This window comes from Coenobita brevimanus, chromosome 28, assembly GCF_032717465.1.
Source record: "Coenobita brevimanus isolate Jiangsu-jjx chromosome 28, ASM3271746v2, whole genome shotgun sequence".
NCBI classification, from domain to species: domain Eukaryota; kingdom Metazoa; phylum Arthropoda; class Malacostraca; order Decapoda; family Coenobitidae; genus Coenobita; species Coenobita brevimanus.
This window is the reverse complement of record NC_136981.1, coordinates 7244914-7256032: the sequence shown is the minus strand read 5'-3', so window position 1 is coordinate 7256032 and position 11119 is coordinate 7244914. Positions and strand designations below refer to the sequence as shown.

Below are 11119 nucleotides of genomic sequence, written 5' to 3'. Positions count from 1 at the left end.
TAAAAAATTCTGTTCACTATTTGCAAGGAAAAAGTATTATTAGATATTAGACATCCTTCATTCTTAATCCTCATCCTCCATTCGTCCTTCAAGCTTAAGTATTGGTCTCTAAGTAGCGTTATATCTATCTATCTGTCTATCTATCTATAATGAATGAATGAATGAAAGGATCTGTGAGTAAGTGAATTTAAAACACTGATGAATGAGTTGGGTATATAAGTGGAAACAATGTCAATATTTACCTACCTACCTACCTACCTGTTTATATATCTAATTATCTATCTATCTGTCTGTCTGTCAATTTATTTATCTGTCTATTTATCTACCTATCTATCTGTCTGTCCATTTATTTCTCTCTCAATCTACCTATCTATCGATCAGTCAATCTATCTATCAATCTGTCTGTCTGTCTATATATCTCTCTATCTATCAATGAATGAATGGGAGGGTCTTGTAAGTGAATGGCTTAAAAAAAAAAAGATGAATGAAGGAGTTAGCCTTGTAAACAGAAGCATTGTCAATACACGAAAATATTAATGAATGGAAGGGAGGGTCCGGGTACGAGTGGACGGAAAAACTGGGTGAATGAGTGAGGTGGGGGTGTGCAGGTGAGTGAGTCAGTGTTGCAAGGAATGTTGTGCAAGGCCAGAGCAACGAGTCCAGTGCAGTGCAAGGCCAAGGCAGGGCAGAGGGAGGGGCGGTGGCTGTCTATAGTTCTTTCACCTTAACTTGGCCCAGATTTTCGTTCTTCTGTAGTTTTTTTCCACGTAACTCACTGGCAGAAAAAGACAATACTACGGCTCCACATCCTTTCCATAGCACTCCTTCGTGACTAGCATTTTTCTAGTATTAATCTCTTGTTACAAACCGTCGTTCAAGGTGGAAAGATGGCAAGTTTAGACCAAGTTAGAGTGAAAAGGGCATAGCAAGGCCCACCTCAAGGTACAAGAACAGTCAGGAAATAATACTTCGCTAAATATTCAAATCCTTTTCTCACTTTTCTCTCCAGGTGAATGTTCCGAAGCTAAGAAAGATTTAATATGTTTCTCTGCCCTCCTATGACCCCTTATGTTGGGCCAGGGAGGAAAATAAACTCTAAATGTACATCAGAAGCAGTGGAATATCAGGAGGACTCTTGAATCCGACTGTAGGATCGGTTCAGGTTCACATGCTTTATTTATTAAGTGGCGGAGTGACCCGATTCCTAGTAACAGGTTTGGCTAAATACTGCTCTCTGTCTGTCTGTCTGTCTGTCTGACTCTCTCTCTCTCCCAGTAAGACCTGAATGCCTGAACTTCCTCACATTCTCCACTCTCGTGCCAGGTGACCCATTTATCGAGAGGGACGAGTGCTGGATCGGGACGCCTTCATGAAGTAGACGGTAAAAGTAAAGGTGGGGGCAGACTCCACGAGGCGCTTAACCGCTGTGCTCAGGCCTTTGAGCCTGTGGCGGGTTATTCACCCAATATCCTTGGACAAAAGGCCACTGAATCATCAAAATGACCCCAGTTACCTTCCGTAGGTGTTACCCTGGATACTCTAATTACCTACCAACCCACCGAGGTTGGATGGGCACCTGAGTCCAGGGACCCCAGCTGCCCACTCCAGGATTCGAACCCTGGAGCTAACGGGCCGACAGCTTCACAGTCAGCGATGTTAACCACTCAGCCACTGCAGCAACTGGCACCGATATAACCGAGCGGCTTCTCTGTCTGGTTATGTTCACCTCATTCAGCTCCCTCTCCATCCCTACAAAATGAGAAGAATGGACTGTGGGAGAAGGGGAACTTCAGCTTTCAGTCTAAGGGGTTCGCGTTCCAAATGAACCTGGGACCACCACCACCACCACCACCACCACCACCACCCCTACTATTACTGCTGCTTCTACCACTACCAGTACTACTACCAATACTAAATACTGCACCTTAAAAAATGTATTAATATAAATAGATTCTTAATGCCCTCCTTGAAGCTAATCTCAATCAACTGGTCTTCCGTATCCATTTGTACTTTTTTAACACTACAGTAAATATATCCAAGTCACAGATCTCTGCTATTCATGCAGTCTCCCTTCACCTCTTCCTATATACGGATTTCTATTTCTCTTGCCTATTTAGTCCTGACATGCTCCCCCTTTGCCCACGCTGATTTGTAAAGCTTTATTGTCCAGTGCCTTACTGTCTCTCCTTTCTATAACACTTCTTTCCTCCTCCTGTCTTCTCCCTTCCCCCTCCCCCCCTCTCTTTCTCTCTCTCTCTCTCTTTCCTTTCCTTCCCCGCCTTCCATTATCTGCATTCCCTCTTCTTCTCCCGTTCTTTCCTTCTCCCTCCTCCCTGTCTCCTTTCCTTCTCTCCCTCTTTTCCTCCTTCGTTCCCCTTTCTCCCTCCTTTATTCCCCACTCCCTGTTTTCCTTCTTTTTTCTCTCCTTCTCTCCCTTCTTCCTTCCCTTTCCTCTCCACACTTCCTTCAATTCTTCCTGCCCCTCTTCCTCCTTCCTTCTTTTCCTTCATTCACTTTCCCTTTCTCTTTTCCATTTTCCGGCCGACTCATCCCTTGTGTAACTTTCCATCTCTCTCTCTCTCCAATTGCAATTTATCATCCCTTGCTCTTGCGTCCTTTGTTCATTCGTTCCAGCGCTTGTGTTCATCCCTTCCCTCTCTCTCTCTCTCTCTCTCTCTCTCTCTCTTCAGCTCTGCCTCTGTTTCACTTTCTCTGTCTGTCTGTCGGTCTTTCCTCTTAACATTTTAAAATATCTGCTTTGCATTTCTCTCTCACTATCTTTATTTCTTTATTTACAAGCTCTTATCACGCTGACTGACGTGTGCTAGCTCACTTAGCCTGCATAATATTCCACCTCTCTCTCTCTCTCTCTCTCTCTCTCTCGTATATGCTAATCCAGTCTTCTCTCTCTACCCAGCCTTGTTCTTCTTCCCTTTCTCTCTTTATCTCTCACGTCCAGCTGATCTCTCTCTCTCTCTCTCTCTCTCTCTTTCATTCCTTTCTCTCACGCCCTTGCCCGCTCACAAGGCAGATGCAAGAAAGACAGAGGTTTAAGTCTTTTACGGCCTACTTGCAAGAGAGAGAGAGAGAGAGAGAGAGAGAGAGAGAGAGAGAGAGAGAGAGAGAGAGAGAGAGAGAGAGAGAGAGAGAGAGAGAGAGAGAGAGATACACAGACCATACCTCTTTCACTCTTACTTGGCCTAAAATTGCCATCGCTCCATCTTGAATGCTGAGCTGTATTGTTCGATCAACACTAGAACACGATCCTAGTCACGAAGAAGTGCTATGGAAAGGATGTAGAGGCAAGGTCAAAAGTAAAGTAAAAATAAGATCAAAGTTGAACACACAGACACACACACAGACACACACACACACACACACACACACACACACACACACACACACACACACACACACACACACACACACACACACAAATCGCTGAGGAAGAGGCGTTACGAAGCCTCTTAACGATACTAATCCTACGACCAAATGTCTCCAAAGAGGAAAGAAAATCGACCCAAAAGAAGAAAATAAAAAGAAAAGATATCAGTAGAAGGGGATGTTAAGCTGAAGAAGGAGTACCACGAGGATGATTTCTGTGGCCTTTCCTGTTCATGATTACATCTCTCTTTGTCCCGTAACTCTCTCTCTCTCTCTCTCTCTCTCTCTCTCTCTCTCTCTCTCTCTTTCTCTTCACTGTATTATAATTCCATTCGCCTCATCATTTCTTCACCCTCTCTCCTTTCCTTGTTCTCTCTCTCTCTCTCTCTCTCTCTCTCTCTCGCCACTCACTTTCATCCCTATTGTTGCTTCTTATCTTGCAATTGGAGCAACACGCATAAGTCCTCTTTCTTTGTTAGCCTTTCTCTCTCTCTCTCACTCTCTCTCTCTCTCTCTCTCTCTCTCTCTCTCTCTCTCAAAGCTAACCAAAGAACGAAACCAACACACCTTTTCCCCCCTGTATTGAGAGAGAGAGAGAGAGAGAGAGAGAGAGAGAGAGAGAGAGAGAGAGAGAGAGAGAGAGAGAGAGAGAGAGAGAGAGAGAGAGAGAGAGAGAAGTGGAAGGGTGTGGAGTGGAATGTGACGTTTGGGTGGAAGTGAGTGTGGATCTGTTTATAGCGTGCTGTGGTGGATGGATGTGGTAATTTCGCTCTCTCTCTCTCTCTCTCTCTCTCTCTCTCTCGCATTTCCTTCAGTGCTTTGTTCCTTCTTCTATCACTCCTCTACCTATTCTTTTTCTTCTCTCTCACTCTTCACTCCTTCCTCATAGCCTTCCTTCACTCCTTTCGTCTTCCTCTCCCTTTCCCTCCAACTTTCTTTCTCTCTCTCCCTCCCCTACTTCCTACCTCTCTACCCTTCCCTCCTCTTTCCTCCTTCACTCCCTCAATTTTACTCTCCCTCCTTTCCTCCTCTCTTTACTCTCCCTTCCTTCTTTCCTGCCATATTTTCTCTCTTTCCCTCTCCTTTTTATTCTCTCCCTCCGTCTCTTTCCTTCCTTGCCTTTTCCCTGTCTTCCTCTCTTTTCCCCCTCCCTCCCTTCCTCCATTCTTTTCTTTCCTCCTTTCCTCCCTTCCTTCTCTCCTTCCCTTCTTTCCTTCCATATTTTCTCCCTATCCCTCCTATGTATTTCTACCCCTCCTTCTCATTCCCTTCCTCTTCTCCTCCCTTCCTTCCCTCCATTCCTCTCTTCCTTCCCTCCTTTCCTCCCTTCCTTCCCTTCCTTCCTCCCTTCCTTCCCTCCTTCTCTCCCTTTCCCTCCACCCTTCACCCTGAGAGAAGGGAATGAGGGTGTGGTTTTGTGAGAGGAAAAACTAAGTAAAAAAAAAATAAAGAGAGGTTGACATTTGCTCTCTTCAATTTGGTGTGTTTTGAGAGAGAGAGAGAGAGAGAGAGAGAGAGAGAGAGAGAGAGAGAGAGAGAGAGAGAGAGAGAGAGAGAGAGAGAGAGAGAGAGTTAAAAATAATAATGACTGAAAATAAACCCGATCACTTAATACAACACCCACCCACCCACACCCACCCACACCCACACACACACCCACACACACAAATCCCCCACACCCACCCACCCACCCACATTCACAAAACTCCAAACAGAACACAAACACATTCTTCAATTCAGTGTCTCAAAAACGATGGACGATGTGTAAAGGAAAATTACGAATCTTTACAAGCCATAGCGTTCCTCTTGCATAATACATCGTTCCCTATCACGCAAGATTCACTGTTTGTTTACATTGAATTATCTATTTTTATAAAGAGAGATATTGTCACTTTACGTCCTGTTCTTTTGTATATTATTTTTTTTATTATTATTGTTATTTAGTTTATTTTGGGTGTCTGTTATTGTTTTTGTGTTTATTTATCAGTTTACTTATTCTTTTTTTCCCAGAGAGAGAGAGAGAGAGAGAGAGAGAGAGAGAGAGAGAGAGAGAGAGAGAGAGAGAGATGAACTACTTGCTACTGATAATTAATAAATGGAGAACTGATCCATTTTCTCTGGGTTCTCTCGTGATGTGTTATTTCTCTCTCTCTCTCTCTCACTATTTTCTCGCCTTCGCATCTTTTCATACTTGTCTCTTCGTCTCCACCTCTCTCTTCACACCTTCTTCCACACCTCCACCCCTTTCTCCACACAGCTCCTCTCACCTCCACCCTTCACTCCCTCTCTCTCTCTCTCTCTCTCACTCTTTATTTTTCCTACCTCCTTAGCGTTGGCAAGTCACAATGCCCACAGAGAGAGGGAGGGGCCGTGTGTGTGTGTGTGTGTGTGTGTGTGTGTGTGTGTGTGTGTGTGTGTGTGTGTGTGTGTGTGTGTGTGTGTGTGTGTGTGTGTGTGTGTGTGTGTGTGTGTGTAAGGTGTGGCGGGGAAAGGCAGGTGAGAGGTGTGGGATGCTGAGGGTAGTCATGGGTGGGGTATTTAGAGAGAGAGAGAGAGAGAGAGAGAGAGAGAGAGAGAGAGAGAGAGAGAGAGAGAGAGAGAGAGAGAGAGAGAGAGAGAGAGAGAGAGAGAGAGAGAGAGAGAGATTTTAAGTCCTTGATATTTGAGATGATTGAGTGGGTTGGGGAGTGGATGATGGAGTGATTGGGAAGAGAGATTCTAAAGAAGGGTAGGTGAAGGGACACTATCATAAACCTAATCATCATCTACTTATTCTTCTCACCACTTCTTCTCTCCACCTTGGCACCAATACCCACCGTCCATACTGAATACATGCTGGTGCTGTCTCATTCAGGGCTGATGCATTAATATTAGCCAGGGCGGGCCTTCTAGAGGGTCCGTAAAATCTACCTGAACGAATTTCAACCATTAAATTATTCCGTGTCTTAAACTTGGATCGAACTCACATTACACCTCGGTCACCTCCTCTTCTGGTAGCCTTGTCGTACGGAATATATTAATTCCTTCGTTGCTATGGAGGGACTTAAGATAATTTTCTGAGGCTAAAACCAGACTGTCTTGTTTAGTGGTGGGAAAAAATCTTGGGAGCCAGCGATGAGGTAACTAAGCCTCTCAAATAACCCTCTGGTCTCTATGGGTGTTACGTATTTCACTGTAGGGGCGATGGAGAGGGTCGCCTTCACGTGGTGGCATCGATATGGCCGGGTGGTGGAGCTGCCTGGGTATACAAACGTCCCTCAGCTCCATCCCTATCCCCATGAAAGTAGGATTGGTGGGCTGCAGGACTGGGGTAACTTCAGCCTGTAGTCCACTGGGTCCACGTTTAGCGGGATATGGAGGGAGTTGGGTGACCTGTGTATAACCAGGCAGTGGAACCGACCAATTATATCAGTGTCACCACATGAAGGCGTCCCTCTCGATCCCCTTCCAGAATAAAGGGAATAATATTAGAACACTCCTTGCCTTCTGTCCATCACTGAATCATAAGGAGGAAATGTTTATGTGTTTTTAGCTTCGACACACAGACTATCATGTTAAAGTTTGCATAAATCGTTAGAGAGAGAGAGAGAGAGAGAGAGAGAGAGAGAGAGAGAGAGAGAGAGTTTTAGCGATATATTTTTGGATATGGGTGGTTAATATCCTGTTGTACGCTCTTTATGCAGAGTTTGGCGATATTGGAAGGATTTTTAACACACTGGACAGTAAGGTGCAATAAACAAAACAAATCGCTTAGGAAAAGGTGTTATGGAGCTTCCTCAACCAACGAGAATACGGACCCAAAAGGCTGAGTCTGACCCCTCAAGTCCTAAAAGTCTCCCCTGACCAAAAATAAATAAAAATAAAAATAAAAATGACTTAGAAATAGAAAAAAAAAATAATGTAGGTATTCGGTCTGAAGTGTCAAAAAATTCAAAGTCTCTGCTAAGGCATATAGGTTTTCAGAATAATATAAATTTTGACTTTTTTTTTCTATATTTACTTTTTTTTTTTTTGAGAATGAAAGTGTGAATAATGACGGTATGATTAATTTGACTGTCCGTGTTATTAGACGGTTGTTAAAAATTCTGTGCTTTATCATTAACTGTTTCTGGATCCTGCCTCTTTCCTTCCTTTAGGTGAGTTATAAGGTTGGGATGATGATGATGATGATGATGATGATGACTATGACGGTGATCACAGTAACGATGGCGACGATGATGATAATGATGATGATGATAATGATAATGATGATGATAATGATGATGATGTAATTTTTTTCGATGTGGCAACAGACAGTGAGGCCAAGTTACTGTGACAGAACTAGTTATTACGAGCAAGACAAACACACACACACACGCACACACACACACACACACACACACACACACACACACACACACACACACACACACACACACACGCACGCACATCCCGGCCCGGTCGTGTTGCTACCAAGAACCCGAGTCACGCGATCTTTTGTTTCTTGTGTAACCACCAACTTTACCTGCGATCAGAAATTCATTTACACCCCCTCCTACCTTCTCCTAACCTAACCTAACCTAACCTAATCTAACCTAACCTAACCTAATCTAACCTAACCCAACTTAACCTAATCTAACCTAACCTAACCTAACCCAACCTAACCTAATCTAACCTAACCTAATCTGACCTAACCTAACCTAACCTAACCTAATCTAACCTAACCCAGCCTAACCTAACCTAACCTAATCTAACCTAACCTAACCTAACCTAACCTAATCTAACCTAACCCAGCCTAACCTAACCTAACCTAACCCAACCTAATCTAACCTAACCTAACCTAACCTAACCTAACCCAACCTAATCTAACCTAACCTAACCTAACCTAATCTAACCCATTTAAAATCACCCTAACTTAGTAGAGCAAAAATGATATAGTCATAAAGTTAAAATACACTCTTGACCAACCCATCCCTTACTAACAGCTCTCTAAGGTATACGAGATTTTAATTAAGGTAATACCAAATTTTCTATTTACCTGGAAGAAAAAAATAGAGGCAGGTGGACAGTGAGGTATAGTACGTTTCAGCCATGTTCCTTTCCAGAAACACACTGTAGGAATATTTCAATTATTGTGATCACTTTAGTTTCATTTAGTGCCTCGCGTTTCGTTTATTGTGGACACTGAAGTTTCATTTATGTCTGGCCATTTACATTTTATTTCTTGTGGTTACTTGAGTTTCATTTATTGTGGCCATTTGAGTTTCATTTATTGTTGTCATTCGTGTTTCATTTATTGTCGTCCTTCGAGTTTTATTTACAGTTGCCACCCAGCCCTCATCAATTGTATCTGCTTAAGTTTCATTTATTTTGGCGACTCAAGTGTCATTTATCGACAAGTTTCATGTGTCCACTTGAGTTTCGTTTCCCAGACCCTCTTCCTTGTCCTGGCAACAATATTTATTCTTTTTTTTAGATTTTTGAAGAAACCGCAGGAGTCAGGTGGGACAAGTGGACAGGTATTACGCTGGATCCTGTGTGTGTGTGTGTGTGTGTGTGTGTGTGTGTGTGTTTCTGTGGTTATGTGTATGTTTAGAATAATGTGTATGTGAGTATGTTTGTGTGTCTGTGTTTACTCCCTTTTGAGTGAAGGGCACCAAACCCTACCTACACACACCACCCACTACCACTGCCCTTGTCACACACCCTTCACCAGAAACCCCTTCCCTTTATTTATTTTTTTCGCAAACATAAACCCTATCAATAAAACACATCCTTTCTAAGCTGAGTAAGATCACCCAATGTACTAGGAGTCAGGAGAAAATTACGTCAACTAAATGATAAATAAGTTTGTTTTTAATCCCAACACTTGAGGTGGTAGGAAGGGTGAGAAGGGATATGAAGCTATCGTAGTGAAAGGGTTAATTATTGTGCTTCTTTCTCGCCTCCCCCAAAAGAGAACTTCTTCCAAAAGTGAGATTAATTGGCAAGAGAAAGAATTATACTCCTTTTACCTTAAAGTGGCCCAAATTTTCGTCCACTTGCAGTTTATTTCAAGTAACCAAGTGACCAAGGACGATGCTATGGCTCTACGTCCTTTCCGTAGCTCTTCTTCGTGGCCAGCATTCATATTCTAATGTTAGTCTATTGTCAGAGATCAGTATTCAAAGTGGAGAGATGGCAATTTTAGGCCAAGTGGAGCATAAAGAGTATGGTGAAACTTGGCGTCATCCTTTCAAACGAGTTAAAGTTATACATACACACAAAACTGCTTAGAAAAATAAGGAAGAAGATTGTTAATGTGTGTGTGCGTGTGTGTGTGTGTGTGTGTGTGTGTGTGTGTGTGTGTGTGTGTTTGCGTCCGTGTGTGTACTTTAAACCTACAACACAAAGGGGGCCTCCTAAGCAGAAAAAACTGATAAAACACAGATTAACATAAACCGCCTTCATCAGATTAATCAAACTAATATTACACACACACACACACACACACACACACACACACACACACACACACACACACACACACACACACACACACACACACACACACACACACACACACACACACACACACACACAGATACACACACACACACACACACACACACACACACACACACACACACACACACACACACACACACACACACACACACACACACACACACACACACACACACACACACACACACACACACACACACACACACACACACACACACACACACACACACACACACACACACACACACACACACACACACACACACACACACACACACACACACACACACACACACACACACACACACACACACACACACACACACACACACACACACACACACACACACACACACACACACACACACACACACACACACACACACACACACACACACACACACACACACACACACACACACACACACACACACACACACACACACACACACACACACACACACACACACACACACACACACACACACACACACACACACACACACACACACACACACACAAAACTGCATAGAAGTACAAGGAAGCCTCAAGAACAGCCAAAGACGAGCCTACCAAGTTCAAGATCCACATTCCGTCCGTGTCTGGGAACCGATCGAGCGACCCTGAAAATCCAAGGTCGCCTCAGTGCCCAACCAGATCATAACCAGATCGCACGTGTCAAAGTTTCAGCATTTTGGGGGAGATCTGGGTACTTTCAGGCCTGATTTTGGGGTATTTCAGGGACGATTCAGGGGTACGGGATATACGTGAAGGTAGAATCGTCCCGGTGCATAGTTATCCCGGTAAGATCGCGAAAACCGGGATAGGGATCAAGGTGAAATATTATCCCAGGGGAGGAGGGACAAGGGCGCCACACAACTGGTTAAGGCGCTGCCAGTATCCTGCCATTTCTCAGTATATAAGGGCATAGGACATCACCAGGAGCCATCAGTCCACCCACAGCTAACAGAGCACCCATCCATCCAGCCAACCATCCTACCATCCAACCATCCAACCAGCCAAACATGAAGACCGTAAGTTGAGGAAGCCAAATATTAAGGGGATCTGGTGAAAGTGTTGACAGATTTTGGGCAGAAGTGTTGACAGATTTTGAGGAAGTATTGACAGAGTTTGGGGAAGTACTGAATGATTTTTGGGGAAGTATTGACAGAGTTTGGGGAAGTACTGAAGGATTTTTGGGGAAGTATTGACAGAGTTTGGGGAAGTACTGAAGGATTTTTGGGGAAGT

At 43.7% G+C, this 11119-nt stretch overlaps 1 pseudogene across 1 annotated transcript in view; it reads left to right on the top strand.

Moving 5' to 3' along the window:
- The first annotated feature begins 10900 nt into the window (after positions 1-10900).
- Positions 10901-11119, top strand: part of LOC145394661 (uncharacterized) — a 73327-nt pseudogene continuing 73108 nt past the window's right edge. The window contains exon 1 of the transcript XR_013896477.1: positions 10901-10904. The product of XR_013896477.1 is annotated as an uncharacterized LOC145394661 (transcript). The remainder of the gene's footprint in view (positions 10905-11119) is intronic.